Source organism: Phasianus colchicus, chromosome 4 (genome assembly GCF_987193195.1).
Source record: "Phasianus colchicus chromosome 4, bPhaCol1.hap1.1, whole genome shotgun sequence".
NCBI lineage: Eukaryota > Metazoa > Chordata > Aves > Galliformes > Phasianidae > Phasianus > Phasianus colchicus.
In genome coordinates this window covers 13,881,827-13,901,732 of record NC_143439.1, presented here as the reverse complement: position 1 = coordinate 13,901,732, position 19,906 = coordinate 13,881,827, and the positions used below count along the sequence as shown (strand labels likewise).

General features: G+C 36.2%; 1 long non-coding RNA gene across 1 annotated transcript in view; it reads right to left on the bottom strand.

Annotated features, from left to right (window-relative positions):
- Nucleotides 1-2,520: 2,520 nt before the first annotated feature.
- Nucleotides 2,521-19,906, bottom strand: part of LOC116226160 (uncharacterized) — a 37,251-nt gene continuing 19,865 nt past the window's right edge. Inside the window, exons 2-3 of the long non-coding RNA XR_004166259.2 lie at nt 3,243-3,323; nt 2,521-2,745 (exon numbers count right to left, since the gene is read on the bottom strand). This is a non-coding gene — a long non-coding RNA (uncharacterized LOC116226160). The remainder of the gene's footprint in view (nt 2,746-3,242; nt 3,324-19,906) is intronic.

Genomic DNA, 19,906 nt, shown 5'->3' with positions numbered 1-19,906 from the left:
AGAGGCAACACTCACCAGGAGAGTTTAGAACACAGCATTAAATGATACTATAATTCTAATATCTGGAAATACCCAGGGACCCGTTGATTATTTGCCATACACACTGTTAAGCACAGACTGGAAGTTGAATTGCATACCTGAGATGAGTGCTGCAGTCATAACAATACTGAGCACATCCAAGTTTGATTGGGTGAGTGTAGGGTATACAATTGCCACCAAGGTACAAAATCTAAACAGAATGCATAAGGTGCGTATAAGCACCCCTGAAGGACTGGTACAGCACAGTGATTAATGGAGCGGGGTTAAACTAGAAAGGATTAATTCAATGCCAAGTTTTGCAAGGAAATACCTTCAGACAAACATAGACCAGTGCCCAGCTTCTAACAGCTAACAACCAAGTGCAATTTTCAGATTCCAGGAAAATCCTGCTGTGGTGCCATATCTATTTCTATATCCTCCTCACATATCTCTGTTTAATAAATAGTGTTGTATGGCATGCTATACATTTTAATTTCTGTTACCATAGCGTAAGTACTGAGAAGGTCATTGGTGATTCAGATTTTAGAAGCTATCTGGAGATGTGTCTAGAGTTGCTGTTTCATACTTCTGTAAAGTTCCGACTGATTTTAATGAATATTTAAATGGTCATTTCTACTTATTGCTAAATCAATGACTTCTTACTCACAGTATTTGATACTTTCCTTATTCTCTGTCCCCATTTTACACCAAAGACTTGGTTTTATAAGGAAATCTCTAGGCTTTACTCTTGTCACTGGTATTGGACTCAGCTTGGTTTGAGCCAGTGAAAACCATCTACACACTAGTCCTGTATGCTATACAGCATGCTGCAATACAAAAATAAATGTAAAAATAAAAGTTTAAATTTAAGTGTACAGAGGCTGCTACATGAGAGTCATTTACACTGAAAAATCTTTTATCATGTGTTACTGAATTTAATAATTCTCTCATTTTCTCTTACTCATCCCTTCTTTAATTACTCATCCCTTTTCTAATTCTGAATGCCTTTTGAAAACTCCTGACCTCAAGTTACTGCCTGTGTTCATCTTGATTCATAAGCTTTACGTATCATATTCCCCAAACCTTGCCCTTTCTGTTCTGAGAAATATTTTATCGCTGTATTGATTAAAGTCAAATCCATAACACTTATGAAAGAGGGAGGATATTTAAAATATTTTGAAATGAGTGTGTGTTTGTTGTTTTTTTTTTTTTTTTTTTTAACTAAATAAGACTATTTACAATACTTTGATTCATGGTAACATGATTTTTCCATATGTTGCTTAAAAGCAATTTTACTGGTGACACCAGCATGCATATCAAAGCATAAGAACTGTTTACCCAATGTCCTGATGTAGTCAATTGCAAATAGCTACATGCTACTGAGTACATTGTATATCTGTGCTGAAACTGGGTTCCAATCCCTTTTAAAGCCATTATATTGGATGGTGAGAATGCATGATAAGCAGAACTGTATCAAATGCATTCCAGGCCTTCCTTATGCTGCTACATTTTTTTTTTTAATTTTTTTTTTTTTAAACTGAGCAGGATTTGAAAGGCAGATCTTAAATCTGTTTTGAAAAAATTATATTGAAGTTAATGCAGTCATAAGGAAAATGGTAATCAAAACATCACAGAATGCTGACAAAGTATTTTTTCATTATAATGGATAGCTAGAGAATTTTTCTGTAAAATACTCAAAGCTTTAGACAAAAGGACAAGAAGTTTTCACCTCAAGAAGATTAGTTAATGGCACATCAAGCTTTTATATATTGTGAAAGATAATAATTGCTACCAGAGAACAACTGCTGTTACCTATTGGTATAAAAAAAAAATGCTTGCCTGACATCTTTGAAAACTGAAGCTATCAGCTTATCCACCAGAAACTCACAACAGGGGCAAGAGCAATGTAAAAATTCAGATCTCTTCACATGACTAATTCTGAAGAAGTATTATCTTGTGCTTGCGTTCTAGAAATTTGTGGCATGCAGATTTTCTAAATCTAAAATACAAAATATTTCACTCACAGCTGTTCATGTTAAATATGTCTAACAATCAATTTGTTTAAGAATATGAAAACCATATAGATATGCCCAGTTCTGTGCACATAAGTAGCAATGCATAGTGACTAATGTCAGCTTCATTTGTTCTTTGAACAACTCATTGAATCTTTACATATTAATTTCTTCATTTACAATCACATTTTTGCAGTTATTGGCATACAGAAGTCTTTTCCTCCTTCAAGTGCATGAGTTCTTAAAAAATTTGACTGCATACAATATAGCCATTTGGGAGAAGTTGGGTAGAAGAGAAGGAAAGAGGGTTATGATGGCCCTCCTCCCTGAGGACTTTTCTAATTTTAATTTTTTATTATGCTTTTTTTTTTTTTCCCGAGCAACTTGAAGATTTTAGCAATTTTATTTTAATTTAAATCATATTAAATTTAATAAGATTTCACTAATGTTATAATTTAAATTTTAAATTACATTTTTATAAGAAGGGCAAGACAGTAAAAAGGGGCACTTAAACGTCAGTATGCAACTCCCTCTCTCCCCCTAGACTCAAGATTGTAAGTAGCTAGACTTTCAAGAGAGGATGAATACATTCAGAATTGCCCAGGAACACTCTGGAAATAAACAGTTGCTCAAGGACCTTCTGTGAAGCTACCAGCCCAGTCACAGCCAAGTCCTCCTCTTCCCAGTCACGTACTAATGGCCTCTGGACAGCAGCCTAGGGAAGTACAAAGGAGAGCCCACATCACTGCTTTAAGTATTTGTCTGAACATCAGTACTTTGACAGTCACTGGTGATAACACAGGAAACCACTACCTGCTGGCTCTCTTGCTGAAGCAGGCCCAACATTGCAGCCAAATAGCCAATACTGTCCAGATTCAAGAGGAGTATATTAAGTTGATGCATTAGCTTAGCTTCTTGAGTTGCTTTCCTCAGCCTGAATAAAGTATGGTTTGGGGACAGTAGATCACCTCTGAAATATCTCTTTTCGTATGAACTGTAAGGAGCCTAAGCTATTAAAAACTTCCTTTTAAAGTTGCAGTGACCCTTTGATACCAAAGTTTCATTGCATACAAGTGTACATCCTATCCTCTTCTCCCTGCCATCTTATTCCATCCCTTTCTCTTATGAAATCTCTTTTTCATCTCTTCTCAGTTCAGAGGTAGTCGACATCATAAAAGATAGATGTAGAAACCAGCAGATGAACACACTAACCTTTCATGCTGCTATCGAAGACCTTCTTCAAGGTTTTTTCTGCAGCCTATAGACTCCACCAATAGAGATCTGTGCTATCATCTATAAAGACAGAAAAAGAATCCTAAGCATCCAAACATCTACAGTATACAAATCTTGTTTTGTGGCTGAAAGGGACACAAAGGGACTTCCTCTAACTCCCCTGTACACATTCTCCACCTGAAGAATTGACAAGATACTGCAGAAACCATATCGAATTGCAGAGACAAACTTATTTTTAAATTTTATTGCGTCAGTGTCAAAGGCAAACTGGAAGTTCTCTAAAATGCAACGCTCCCCTTCTGACACTCCACATAGCTTCAAAGAAAATCATGTCTCAAACATGATTTAATGCATTTTACATTACTTTCACTGTCTTAGTGTCAAGCACTTGGGTCATTAAACTACTTCTGATATTTTTCCTGATCTACTTCACTTTGTAGCATTTCCTCAGCCATGCAGACTTCTGTGGCATCTAACTAAAACACTTTTTAAGTTGGTCAGTAGGACTTCATTCCAAAATCAGCAAAGATGCTGCAGGGTTTATTGCTTTTTATTTTACTCCTCTGTGTATGCATATCTGCATCATGTGCCATTGGATAAGATTTCATTGTGGACCTAAGCACTACCACTCTAAAAACGTTAATATGATAGTTTATGAAAGTAGTAAATTGTTCAGTTTCACAACTCTCAGAACTCAACTGGGGAGAAAATCATACGGAATTACAACTTGCAAGGTAACTGATGTGTTTCAGTTTCATTTCTGCAAAGAAAAAGGAGCAAAAGCCAATTGTGAAGTTCAAAGGACTGGCACTGGAGATGGAAACTGTTGAAAAATTCACCATAATTGCTTTCAAATCTACAAGAGGAGAGAATTCCTTTAGGAAAAAAAATATATATATACAGTTGAAGAGGAAAAATTTTAGAAATCTGCATCTTTGTTACAACAGTATAAAAAAAATCCATTCATGGTCACAATTACATACTATTAATTTAAATTAAATTTTCTACAATAAGTGGGGCTATATCCATCTGATATTGAGAATTTGCCAATAAGAGAACTCTGTATCTCCTATGGTTCGTATGGTTGAAGAAAAACAATGATACAAGCATCCTCATTATCTAGTGTTATGAAACTTCATTTCTGCATGAAAGACAACAGCTTAGATAGGTTTCATAAGTAATGTCCTTTTTTGTTTGTTTATCTATTAATTTTGCACAGGAATTTAATATTTTCTCACCGTTCCTCCTTAACAGTAAAAGTCTTTGCTGTAGTGATGAGTTTATCATGTTTTTCATGAAATTATCTAGGCTGGATATGATATTGCAAAGAACTTTCAGACTTATTTCATACAAAACCCAAACACTTTTTTTGCCTGCTTATGAAACCCAGGATGTGTCAAAGAAATACATGCCATTAAATGAGACTGTTCACTATCATTTTGTTTTATCTTAGTTTTGCTTAGGAATATCAGATGTGAAACATAAAGCTGAGCTTCATCTCTGTGCTGCAAACTCCCTCAGATTGAAGTGGGAAAGAAGCAGAAGTAGCAGCACATACAAGCATGTGTGTATGTCACATCTTTGAATCTCTGCTTTCTCCCTTCAGTTCAGCTACCCAAGTTATAGCAGAATATTTTTGTACAGCTAGTGCAACATTGAAAACTTTCTATCATTTACACATTTTGGCCACTTGTTTCTTTTTTTTTTTTTTAATTTTTCCTCTTATATGAAGACAGAACATCATCATATCATCATATCATTTTGGGCTTCTCAGCACTAAGGAAAAAAACAAACAAAAAAACCTAATGATTATCTCTGCTGGGAGACCAAGGAGATGGAAGGAACAGATGCAGCACCAAAATGTAGAATAGTTGCTTTAGAGCCATATCTTTTTGGCTTTGCTATGAAAAGAGCTCATACAAATGAAGTGATTAGCTCACACTACACAGGTCTTTTAAAAGGAAGAAACAAGCCACAACAACGACAATACAGAGCTGCTGTAGCAAAAGCTCATTTGAGGAGGGACTGCTTTTGGAGACTCATTCATGCATCAATCTTCTCTAAGTAGGAAAAGCAAAAAGCAACTGCTTTTTGTCCTTTCTCAGAGTCACACAAAAAACTAAACCAACTGGTTGCATTAAGATCTAAGCAAGTCAGCTACAGAACACCCACAGCTGCAGCAACAACACAGAAATGTGTTGCAAGTTGGTAACAACTGTGGGAAAATCCGTCTGGCAGAGGCTGAAATTTCATTCTCACATAGCAAAGCAAAAAAATCTAGTCAAATGTCACTTTGAAGTAAATCTAGAAGAAACTGTAAGAAGAAACTCTTACAAAATGCACATTCAGAACAGATGTTCAATCCAAAGCTCATATATCAGCATAGTAACAGGTCAATTTTTGTTTAGTTTTAAAGCATGTAGAATTTACTTTAATGTAATAGCGATGAGAGACCATCAGCTATAGAGCAGAAAAAGTCAAAATACTTCTTTTAAAATGCCAAACAAGTAGAAACTGTCTAAATTTTGTTTGGTCTCCACTGTGATCAAAACAGAACTATAAGTTCTTTGCAGTGCTAATCACCATGTGAAAATAAATGGTCTTTTATGGCTAGCTGGTATGCTTCTTTAGGACTTGATGCTCAACTATTTTTTATTTTTTCGTAAAAGAAGTACTATACTGCTTTTTAATATAGGAAGGGGCGGTGTTGTGCCAAATCTTTCTAGGACTCTCATTAGTACATTTTTTGGAAGGATCAATCTACTAAGAGTATTCTCTGACATTGGATTAATGTAGAGTTATATTTTCTAAAACTATGATTTGCATCAGAGGGAAGTGAGAACGTTACATCCAAGATTCCTATATTCCATTGTACATGAAGTATAAGAAGCCTGAAAAAAAACAACACATACGTCAACATATAGTTTGACAGCAAAATTTAATGTCACCTAATTTAAATATGGCTAAAGAAACTAAATAACTTTCAGATCTGGTCTGTCAAAAGCTTCTTCTGTGTGTGGTGGCTTGGGAGCTCTGATGCATAAGAGCACCCTCTGTGAATTCATGAGAAAAATTTTTCCAACCCCACCATCACCTCTCAGCAGAAGAGCAGGAACAAAAGAGACACAACCAACCAGAGGAAACCCCTAATTGGAACCACTTCCTTTGCTGTGGCTTATTGGTCATTTTCTACACTTAAGAGACACATGAAGGCAAGTAACAGAACACAAGGTGTTTAAGAAGTAAATTCCCCACAATTTGAACTAAATATACTCCTCACACCATGACTTGTACTCCATAACCACACTGTAATGAAATATTTTAAAGGATATGTTGCAAAATTATAGAATGCATTTTAATATGGGCTTTAACCATTTACAAAAGAAATGTAAACTATTCTGCATGTACAGAACAAGGAAAAGAGACTTGTTTTCATTTTAAACTTTGTTTCCCAATACAACAACATGCATCTCCATAATAGAAGCAGTTAATGGCACTATTAACTCAACCACCTAAAACCAGAATCTATATTAATTACATTCATTATACTTAATTGAGCATAATCATCTAACCTAACAATTCCTTGTACACTAATTAATAAAACAGCATGTCTTCTGGATCAGAAATGCATTAATTTATTTCTCTTGAAGGTAAGATATTTAGGGGGCAAATAAAATTTATAACTCTCATCATTAATATACTTGGACAGATACAAATTTTTTTTAATCACAGTGACTTTTCATGCCAACAGATCTCCTTCTTAAGTGAAGTTCAAATTTCATGCAAATTTTGCCTATCTGCTGTATTGATTTTTTTTCTCCCGTGTGACATTTGAAGAAAAAGATGTGAATCAGTAATATCATTTCCACAAAAACATTACAAAAATAATCACAAAAGTAGTCAAAAAAAAAGCCATCTGCATGATGAGCAGTTTTCAGCAACTCTACATGATATACTTGAAATTCACTACGTAAAATGTTATCTCCCTAAGCACGTGAAGAAGAAAGCCCTTATATGGCAGGTCAGAAGCCTGGAGGGATTCAATGTACCATACAAAAAAATAATATATGTGTGTATATACACACACACACACACACATACACACACACACATATATATATACACACACAACGAAAGCATGAACTACATTGTCTTCCAGCAGTGAACTTACGGTATCATATGAACTGACTATTTGGGCTGAATCTGCAGAGTAGTCACTATTTCCCCTTTGTTTCCAGTCACAAAATGTCCACAGGAAAAAAAAAATAAAATCCATAATGCTTAAATTTGTGCATACACTGAATAAAGCAATCTATACCTCTGCACCTGAAAATCCCCACTTGATTACTGTTCACTTTGAAAGAAATCCTAGCTATTAGTGCCTTGATCTTTGATAGCAAATTATCTTAGGCACCTGCAGGGTGTTTTCATTGGTAGTTTTTTGGGGGTTTTGCTTGTTTGACTGTTTTTCTTTGTTGTTTTGGTTTGTTGTTGTTGTTTTGTTTTTGTTTTTTACATATGCTGAGAAGTGCTGCCTTTTTCCAGATCTGTGCTGCCTGTCGTCTGTTGTTCTGTTTGGCATGAACCAAGCCTAATTCCTCTACTTTGTTCATGAGAGACATAATTTGATAGATATTTCACCCACAGTTTTCTCTCAGCAAAGACACAGCTGAACAAACCTGAGAACTGGTTTCATCCTGACATTGCAGAATCAAGATTATCTTCTGGTACAGGAAACTGAAATAAAGATGAACTTTAGATTGGGAAGTCAACCTGAAAACTGAACAGTGGATTTCTAATATAGAGTTAGTCACTAGACCTCTTATTAAAACTATTACAATGTCTAATAATTATTGAAGAAGCAATGGGCTAGAGGCAGAAAGCTCTAGACACTTTGTCATTTAGTAGCTATGCAGGTTTGCATGGAAAGAATGCATTCCATTTCACATTGAATAGTTTCAATAGTAATAATAAGCAATCTTTGAAGGAGGAAATGGAGGGAACTATACTTAATAATTAGAACACTTCCCTGGGAAGGGAGAGTAATATGCATTTGGCCCAATAAATCTTTGAAGCTGTTCCACAGTTCATAACAAAATTAAACTCAAGTGCTAGAAAATACCACAGACTACCTCAGCAAAATAGTTTAGAGCTCTCCTCTAAAGACATCAAGAGCAAAAAAAAACAAACAAAAAGCAAACTTCCCTCGTGAAGAAGCTTGACTTCATACCTTACATAAGTGAGCTATGTCTGGTGAATATGAAAGGGGAAGGGTGAGAGAATCTCTTGATCCCATGAAGAAACAGAAATAAGTTGGTTTGCTGAGCACAAAGTAAATGTGCATCCTCCATAAGAACATGGAAAGCGCATCTAAATTTCAGTTTTACCCATGCTAAAGATTCATTCCCACCCTCAGCATTTCTCCTGGGGAAGTTTGGCAATATGCTGCCTGTACAATGCACAACACCAGAGTATTGCAACCATACATCCAGCTTATCACATATACCATGTAAGAAGTCTAAATGCTCACTCACTTTCAAATCCTGCATTGGAAACTGATTGCCTAAACTGGTAGCTGATCAGAAAACCTTTCCATGACTACTACTGCCCTGTGAAATTGTACAGTTATTTTCTGAACTCGAACTGGATTGAGAGACTGTTTCTGCCTGTGATGATCAAATGCACCTTTCTTTGTGTAAGTATGCTCAGTATGACTCAAGTTCTCTTGATGCAAAGTTAGACAAGCTACACATGTGAAACAATAAGTCCACATGATTTCATAAAAACTGTAATAGTGCAAAGTGGGATTGGTCATGATAGAGGCAAGACAAAATTCCAGTGTTTCTGTTTCCCAGCTCTAAGTTAATTTAGCCAAATGATGCATCCTTTGAAGATCTTTTTCTTTCTTTGTTAATGTTACTGAGCAAACGTTCTGTTTTATTAACATCCGGGTAATTAGAATATTTGATATTTGCATCATTAGAAAGAAAAAAAATTCATCTGTTCCAACTTCCTTTAAGCTTCAACAACTCATTTTAACTGAACAAATAATAGATTTTGTAGTTCAGCCAATAGATTAATATGCCACATCCTCCTTGACAAAGGATGTTCTCTTGAAGCTCCCCTCATCCTGCCCCCTTTTCTCCCTCAAGCTGTTTCTTTAGCAGATTTTCCCACCTTTATTTTCCTTTTTGCACAAGTAATTGGTGGGAATCACTTCACCCAACTTCATCTGCACCATCCATGAGTCTTTGAATTGTCTGTGTACTAAATGCCTGCTCCTACATACAGTAGAAATGCATAAAGCAAGCCTTGATTCCTTCACCTACATGTACAGAGAGCAAGTGCCTGTGTATGGATAAACAGTGAAATTCACCACTTGTGACAGAAATCTACATAAACAAGATTTCAGTCCAAACACATGATCCTCTTTTCCCTCCTACTCCTTCTCAGCACAGTTTGAGTTTCTGATCAAGATAAAACTCAAATCTTGTACTGTTTGAGCCAAAAACCTGCAGAGACTGCATGTCAATTTTCAGTATATATTTGATCCAAATTATAGCCTATTCTGAACTGATTCTTATTCTAGATCTTAATATCATTTTCTTAGCCTGTAATTAGCAATATTTTTTCTAATGTCTTATTAACAACTAATGCTACAAACTAAGCTACTGTAGTTTCAATTAAATTACCTTCCTGATCCAGTAAATCAAGCCATGTAGAACAAACATTTGCTAGCTACAGACAAGTATTGAATTGAATGCAATTGTTAATTTCACAGACAAACAGATCAAGTTTGACCAGTCAGTTATTAAACAAGTGATTATAGTTATTAATGCATTAAGTAACTTTTTTTTTTTTTAAAAAGGAAAACAATGCTGCATAAGTAGCAAACATGAATCACTGATTCAGGAGCTCCTACTCTTTCCCAGGACGCTCTCCAAGTCCCACCCAGTGCTGTGTTTGTTCTGTCTTGCCACTGCAGCACAAGTTTCTGGGGGCAGACTCCTATCTTCTTAACATTAGTGACTATACAACATTGCACGACCTTCAGCCTTTCACAACGAATGTTAAGAATCTCTTCCTGCAAGTAGTTTCGATGTTATTAAAAACATTAAGTCTTGTTACCAAACTTCACTTGATGGATCAGCTGTCAGTAATGCAACATAATTTCTTTAGAGGATCTGGATAGGAATTCAACGCTGGAGATACAGTCATGCCCTGAGAAAAAAAAGTATACTTACATATGTGCCACACATCACCAAGCATTATTACCCAGCTCTGGTTTTGACATTAGCTTATTTTCTACCAAGTACTGTCTTTTGACATTGTTAGAGGGAAGAAAAAAATATTAATAGTTACTTATATATATATATATATATTAATTATTATTTATTTTTTCTTTAGAAATGTTTGTGAAAAATTAAAGTTACCAGGTAGATTTGTGGATGGCATGGGCTGTATCTGCCATGGAGAGGAACTGAAATGGGATATGCTGAAACTTGTTTAGCTAGTTACAAATGCAAATACAAGAATGGCTCTAGTATGTACTCTGAGTCCAAGGGAAAAGTTTAATTTGGAGCTGAGTGGAAAAACTAGTTTCCCAGCATTGCTACTTGGAGGAAAATTTAGAAGTGTAATCCAAAACTGTTTTGTTTCCTGCCCCTTTTTAAGTAAACAAAATACTCTCAAGGCCAACTCGTCTTTTAAAGAATGTTTTTAAATTAGGCATTTGCTATTAGTGTGTGGCATCATTAATTTTTCTGGAGTGCATTGTCAGCATGAGAGCAAGTATAAATGTGGAATTCGTGCTTGTGTGTAACATGGATTTGAGTTTGCCTTTAGCATTTCTCATTTCTGACAAGCAGAAAAGTAATTATCAAACTAGTTGATGCAGATGCTTGAGGCTATAGTAACTAGTTAACCCAATTTAAATTTTGCTATTTTTTTGCCAGTACATAGTTGGTTTATTTTTATGATTAAACTACTTGTTTTTTTTAGCTGTCAGCATGGAACTGTTATTTCAGAATTCCTTTTATGAAACAGAATGTCACCAAACAGAAAAAAAATCATTTAATGTTCCCATTTCTCTTCTCTGGAAGAATCACTACAAGCAGAAAAAATATTCTCAAATTGAGCTAAATTATGAAAAATAACTGGATAAAAAACACTTACCCTGAACCTATCACTAACAATTGCATTCTTTACTTCTTCATATCTCTTGTACCAAAGGAGAAGAGTCAGCCTTTGCCAGAATCTGCAAACAGGCAGCAACAGGAGTTCCTGCCCCAGCTGGTACTTTTTTTTTTCCCTCTAATTCAACCCCTTTCCCTGCTCTTTCACTCTTTTTCCTCTCTTGAAATCTCTTTATTTGGAAGGCATCTGTCATCTCTATCCAGCTGGAGAATTCTGCTATTCCATAGTTTTACAGTTTGTTGTCCTCCTCTGAGCCTATTACAGAGGTGCTGCTGCCTCCTGGAAGGACAGAAACTAGCGTTACATATGAGATTCAACAAGATACAGGCAAAGCATGTATCAATGCATGTTGTCCTGTTTTGTTCACTGTTTCTTTCTTAACAACCCTTATCAGTCCATCTTCTATTGGGATTATTATTGAGCTGTGATTTTCACAGAAATTCACTTTTTGTGATAATGATACTTCAACCTCAGAAATGAAATAAGCACGCAGAGCAAGAAGTGCAGCAGGGCACAGAAGAGAAATCTTTAAAGACTTATTTTGTGAGCAATACCCCAGGGCTGGCTTCTCAGTTTATGAAACTACACATTAAGAATTCAAAATTTGTTTTCATTCTCTGAGCTAAAGCAGGACTTAAACTGTCAGCAAAAAGGAAGAGTAATGAAGCAAGTCAACAAAGAAAAATGAGAATACAACATCAAGAGTGACTAATGCAGTGCAGAATAGTTCAGAAACCACTGAAACCTACGGGCTCCTATGTCAGCCACATCCCAGGTGAGCGCTGCTCCCTCATCCCTGCAAATTGCATCCGCTACAGAAAATACCACACCTCTGTAATGCCTTGTGGGCTAACCCACCCTCACTTTGCCCATGTGCTGGGCTGGGTTTGAGCCAGCAGGGCTCCCAAAATTTGGCTAGCAATACTGAATTACTTCACTTGAGCTTTAAAAGCTTCCTCTCAGCAGCATTTATGATCTCAGCACAACACCATGCTAACTGCAGTGATATGGCTGCCTATTCATAGCTCCCCAGAGGGCAAGAAACATGCTGAAGTCTGCTGGCAGAAAGCTGCAAAGAAAGACCGTGAGGACATAGGTCTTTTTTAAATGAGAACTGTTTGTTGGTGGACTGAACAACTCCAGATTCTAGCCCCTGCTTGTTCCTTGCCTTTGGGCAACCAGATAGCATCTTTCCCAAATGAAATTAACTACAAGCAAAAGGAAGAGATAAAGAAGAGCAACACCTTTAAATGTAGGTTAGCTACCAAAGCACAGTCTGTGCCACAGCCTTGCTGATGCTTGAAGCACACTAGAGCAGCAGTACATCGAGCAGACCAAAATACTTGTTCTAAAACTTTTCTGAGCATTAACAGGACCTTATGCCCTTGAAAATCATAGAGAAAATATACATCTAGCATAAAGAAAGAGTGTTTATATTCATGGAGCCATACACGTTGCAGTTACTGTTGAACATCCAAATAAAATCAGAGGAAACACCACAAATTTGACATTCAACATGCTTTCAGTCCAAAAGGCAAATAATTTTCCACCAGTCCTTTCTGGGGGCACCAAGTGAATAAAAAGGATTACTTCTGAAGTCATGTACCTCAAAGCTTAAAAGGTGACACTGCTTGTTCTTTTTCTCTCTAAGCAAGATACCATAGAACATGGGACTGAGACTGCTCAGAGCCATGCCCCTTCTAATACAGTAGACATTGCCAAGTCTGGGGGATGATGTGTAAAGAGAGACTTCCTAAATTTGCTGAGCAACAAAGGAAATAAATAAAACCACTGGGAGGATGTCACACTGGAAGACTATTGGAACTTTTACTATAAATAAGGACAGGATATGTTTATGATCAGTTTGACTACATGCATCTAAATCTTACACATCCTTAGCTGACCATGAATAAATACCCTGTTTCAGTGTTATCTGTGTTATCAGTTTGTAAATTTTTGTAGCAATTGAGGCTGGTTTATAAATGCTTGTCAATCAATAAAGATCATTCCTTAACTTCTAGGTTTGCCTCAGCTATGGGCTTTTTCTAAACCACTGAAGCACTTCAACATTTCAAGTGTGCATCAATACAAGACTTCCCAAATTACCAGCTTAATTTAATTCACAATACGAGATAAGATAATCATCGGGTATTTAGAAGAGAAGCTGACAGCAATAAATGGGGGTGGGGCTCAAAAAGATTTGAACATGTTCAACCAATGAATCCTTCCTCAGCTGAATATTCAATCAAAACCTGCCTTTGTCAGAAAATAGCATGGGTGTACCCAGAGCCTGACAAAAACAATCATGTAAGACATAAGCATGATTTAATGCATTCATTTTTCTTGAATTTTCAAGGAAGGTGACAGACAAGATTGTTTCCTTCCCAGGTTGTCAGACTTCAAGATGAACAACACAGAAAGCTAAAAGCCACTATTTGAAAAGGAACTCGTATTGTTAACAGAATACAGTACAGGAACACACTTGGTCTTCACAAGCACTTAGCGAGGCAAAAATCTATACCCAATTAATGGAACTACCAAGATCATCTTCTTGTTAGGAAAGTGCAAAACATGAGGCAGTTGCGTGTTTCCTCATGCGAGGCAATTTAGCCCACATACTTTGTTATTGCTTTGTCACCAAACTGGCACAAAAACTTGCTACTTCCACTGTGACAAATGATCGAGCATAGATACTAATTCAGTTCCACATCACATTTGATAGGGTTGACAGTATCAGGAGGAGCAAATCTGTAACTGCTTATTTGGCCAGATTGTTATGAAATGATTTGGGCATTTGCTGCGCAGTAGGGGACAGCTTTTATCAGAAGGGAGCTCAGTGGACGGGAAAGCTCTGTTTTGAAACTGCAGATCTTGAGTTTCAATTCTGTTTTCTAGTACAGGTCATATTGAGACAGACCTCTCTTTGTAACTTGTTCCACACGGTTGGAACTGCTACTGCAAGTATATTTGCTCACATACATTATTAATATCAGCCTCATGTGTCATCCCCCTTCTAACCTTCAGTCCAGATATTTGAATTTCATTAGGTTATAACTAGAGTCAGTTGAAACTTAGTGCTGCAGACAGATAAATTGCAAGAACTCTTACCCTGTTATTAAAGATTTATTTTACAGTGTAACTTATAAAGTTTACAAACTTTGGGTTTTTAAACGGGGGAAAAGCAAAATGTTCATCTCCAGTAAGAGTACAATGCAGTGTTCCACAAATAGTATTTTTCTCTTATATTCCAAAAGAACGTCTTTTAAAAAGATACTCCTTCAGAAAGATGCAGTTACAGAGAGCTGTCTTCCCTAAAGCAGAGGTATTCCTTTGGGAAACACTCCAGCAGTCACAACAGCAAGAATTTGCAACCAAAGGGTTTTCAACCTGTGAAACAAAGGGAATAAGGGGCACATACAATGTCCAGCCTAAGAGATCACCTCTTGCACTTTCCCTCCTCTAAGAAACTTGAGAGACGCAAGATCAGAGTGATTCAACCATGTACAGTAGAACCATTTTTATATTGCAGAATAATGACTCACCCACAGCTCAAAAAAAGTCTCCTAAAACTAAGTTCAGCTTAAGGTTAGCATTCCAGGAATATATTTTTTACCCCCACAATAAAAAAAAAAAAGCTAATCTCAACCTTTTGAGTACAGGCACAGGTAAATACCATATTCACAGCCAACTCCATGTTCACAGGCAACTAAGATCCACACAAGGTATTTTTTTCAGTTGCAAACCTGTTCTGTTGATTTTATACTTTCACCCTCTAAAAGGTCCTTATTTGACAATAGTAAATTACATCATTAAGGTTTTTGATAAACATCCCTGGATATTAGGAAAAAAAACCAAGTGGTTAGTCCTGTTAATAATAAGCCCTCTTTATACTTGATTTTAATGACACAGTAATTCTACTGTACTTTTCTTAGTGACTGTTTGCTTTCTCTTTTATCATTCACATTCATGTACTCTCTGGTGCACTAGCTGTCCTTGACATTCCCTTATTAGGTTTACAAATAATCATTAATTTGTTTTCTGTTCTGCCTCCTGTTTCAGTGATATATAGGCATGTCATTATCTTTCTAAAGCATATTCATTTTTCTTCTTCAGAAAAGCTCGCTACTTTTCATGGAGGGTTCAAGGCAATTTGCATGGTACACAGTGTATATTGTTTAGTGCATATTCACCAAACTTATGCTGTCTATTGTTTAGATTTCATCGTTAATGGACTTCTGATCTGAAGTCTCTTTCACTGTTTGATTGCTCTCTCTTGGTCTGTGTGAAGTACACTTCATGTAATGAACAGAATATTAAACTTGGACTCAGTCTTGATTGCTATTCCTCATTTTGTTCCAGACACTGTCTCATAATTTTACATCTCTATCTTTTTCCCACCTAGGAACTGAGGTACTCACAAAATATGGCTTTGTGTGTGGGTTTTGTTGGTGGTGGTATTGTTATTGTTTTGTTTTTATGAGGGACAATCTTACTCTGGTTTTGTATAGCAGTTAGGGAACTAGTTGAGGCCTATAGGCACTCAAGGTCTACTTTTTTCTGTTTCCACTTTTTACCCTTGGCCTATTTCTATTAGTTTAGCTCAATTTTTGAGGTAAAATTCTTTGAAATCAAGAGGCTGCACCAAATCATGGTTTGAGCTCAGCAGTTACACCAGTGAATACTGTATTAGTTACACAGCAGTTTTATGAAAGCTTTGCTAGATACTAGTAAGTGCTAATACTAATACATCAGAAGTCCTTACCAAACTCATCTACATCTTACAGTCACCCTCAGACATGTGTTTCTCCAATTCCGTGCTAAGATGCATGGAAGCAGACACCTTATTTATTATCTTCTGACTCTAGCTGACTATTAAGTGACCTAAAACTTAAATCCCTAAATAAAAAACATGCTTTTCTTTGTATGTTTTGTTGTTGTTTGTTTGTTTTTCAGAGGTTTTGGTAACCTTGTTTATATACCCTTGTTCTTCAGTGCTTTAAAGATGCCCAGACTTCCTAGATGTATTAAAAATATAAATTTCTGAGAGTTAGCACATCAACAGATCAGTTCAAAAATTCACTCACTTCTAATACTTACATGCTTTGTTTCCAAGTTTAACAAAAACTTAATAGCCAGAAAAGAAAGATATGACAATATTCTCAAACTGCCAAGAATTTTTTGAAGTAATATGGGAAGAATGACAAAGTCATGAGCCTGTAGCCATTCCCAGCAGAGTTTGAAGATTTACTTGTTTTCAGCATCAGTTGTATTAGTAATTATAAGAGAACTGAAAATTCACTAATCGATTTGGGACTGGTAGAGCCCATTTCTTCTGTAAGAGGGATACCATGTGTTTTCCATGGCTGATAAAATTAAAATCTTATCATGTTGTTATATACTTACTCAACAGTTCAAAGCTTTTAAAAATAATTGAAGAGAAGACCCATGAAAAAGCATAACATTTTTAATAGAAAGTGGTGTAGGGGATAGCTTGTCCAAAGTCAGGTCCCACAAAAGCCTGTAAATGTCAGCCTCATGAAATAATCCTACTGAAGTCTGTACAATATGAGAGGCCATATTCTCCACAGATATTAGAAAAACTATCCTGGAGAACAAAGGACACTGACTAGAACTAAATAATTTAGGCTGAGCTCTAAGAAATGACAGTCCAGCAAGTTATTTAAAAAAAGACTATGGTGGGTAAACCTTTCCTGGCTTGGTGAACTCAGATGCAATCTCACTCCATTTCCACAGCAAGATGGGGAGAAAATATGATAGAAAAACTCATGGGTTGAGATAAGGACATGGAGATCACTCACCAAATTTCATCAGAAGCAAAATAAACTTGACCAGAAGATTAATTTATTGCCAATTAGAGTGGGTTAGTGAGAAACAAAAACCAAAACAAAGATACCTCCACACACCCTTTTCTTCCTGGGCTTACCTTCACTCCAAACATCCTTTTTCCCAAGCATCACAGGGAAGATGGTGAATAGGGGTTGAGGCCAGTTCTTAGCACTTCATCTTTCTGCTCATCCCTCCTCACAGCTTTCCCCTGTTCCAGAGCAGGGTCCCTCCCACGGGTTTTAGCCCTTCACAAACTGATCCAGTGCAGGTACTTTCTATAGGCTGCAGTTCTCCAAGAACTGCTTCAGCATGGATCTGCACACTTCAGGAGTGGACTGTTCCAGTATGAGTGCCTTACAGGCTGAGGTTTGTTCTAGTGTCTGGAGCTGGGTCCTCTTCTCACAGCAGCCCTATTGCTACCAACCTTGTCACATAAGCCTCCATACAATGGCACACCTTATAAAATGTTGGGTTATCCACTGGAATTGAACAAATAATTACTCAGTTCACCTTTTAGGATAGGTATGTTCACAATACGTGCTGTCACTACCCTGGAAACACCAATTGTTAGAGCAGCACTAAATCTTACTTTTTAAAGATGTTCCTACGATAAAGTAACAGATCAAGATCGAAGGCAAATTGAAGCCTCACTTAGTGACTTTAAAAGAAACAGCAGTCAGAGGACTTCAAGACATTTACGTTAAAGAAAAAACAACTGCAGCAAGATTAATCTGAGTTATCCTGGAGAATCATGTTTTACCTAATAGAAGAGTAGTAAAATCTGTTACATCATTTGTTGCATGAAATACAATGAACTAGTGATAAAAGAATGAGATCCCTTCTTCTTTAAGTAGAACTACATCATCGGTTATTTATTCAGGCAAAGAAATCATTAGACTAACTTAGAAATGAAAATAAAGTTACCAGTCCCATACTGATAATGTCCCAGGCATTTACCTGATCTTGGCTGAATACCTTATTTCTCACTATATTACATTGTGAAGAGTCAGTCTTTACTTTGTTCTAACACTTGTACATAAGTAAAGTAGGTATAAAATGTAATCGTGTCAAAAAATGATAGCATTTCCCACCCACTCTGCAAGAAGGATTATGGTCTGTCTAAGTCAGCCAGGGAATTTGGTCCAGAGCGTCTTGTGGCAGCTTTTTCCAACATAATCCAATTAAAGTGAACCTTGTGCTGTCTTCCATGCAATATTCTAGAAATGTGAAGTCAAATTTAGGGAGCTCAGAGCTAAATGAGATTTATTTTTAACATGTGTTTTAATTGCTAACACAGAGTTGAATAAACTAACTGCAACTTCCACATTTTCCTAGAAATAAATTGTTGAAAAATGTTACTGCAGTTCCTTGGAAGTCATGTCTTACACTGACAGATTTCTTTTCCCTCCTGTATATAATATTTGTACAAATGACAAGAACAAGTAGAAGCATGTAGGATATTCATAACATTTTACTAGGGAATTACATTTGCATGAGTTTTCCAGAATTTTCATAATAGACATCTGTATTTAGGAGTTCATAACTCCAGGATAAATTCCATACTTGACTGGAACCTGGAAAACAGATTCTCCACTCCGGGAGAATTTTTTTATTTTTTATTTTTTTTTATTCTTTAAGAAAAAAAAAAGCCATAATATTCAGAATGGATATGCATAGCTTATTACAGAACTGATATCAAAAATGAAGAAAGATGAAACTCTTTGTCTTAGTATATGCCAGTAGGAATCCTGTGAGCTTTAGAACATTACTTCTTTCTTACTTTATTTCTTATAGAATACTTCATTCTTCCTGAAAGAGGAAATTAACGTATGCTTTAAGAGAAGAATGGAAGGCTTTCCTCCTTTCCTTGAGTTAGCTAGGTCATAACATATCTACATGTGTTAATAACTGGGAATGAAGTCTGAAATGAATTGTATGCAAGTGAGAATCGAGAATTATGTAAGTGCATTTGATAAAAATTTGAAACGAGGTCCAAAAGATAGAATCAATCCATAGAAAATTCATAAGCAGAAAGAAGTCTCACTCATTAAATAGTTGGGTTTTTTCTATAAGTACCAGGAAAGTACCAGAAAAAAAATATGATTGTGCTATGTGTTAACATAATTAACACTTGTTAAGCAGGACTAATACAAAAAGGAAAAACAGAAATCAACATGTAACTTTCAGCTACTTTGAAATTTTGTTTTAGTTTTCTGATAAGATTTACTGTCAGAGTGCAGTGAGTGTCAAAAAACAAGTGACTAAGTTATCCCTCAGTGTTGCAACGGAATAAAAATCTGTTAACAGTCTGCACATCAGTATTATTTTGCAATGACCATTTTAAATCTCAAGGCTAAAGACACTCTCAAATGAAGTACATCAACTACCAAATAATTTAAAAGGTCATGAAGAAAGTTATGCTTGAGTAGTTTTATAACAAATAAGCAAACTAAACAAGCAATAGCTCACCCATTTCCCCTTTCTGCCTCACTTAGCACCATTCCTCCTTCCACGCAGTGGGGTTTGAAGCCTCAGATAATAAAAGCTGTCATGTGTTTATTAAGGTCACGAACATCCAACACCTGAATGATTTCGATATC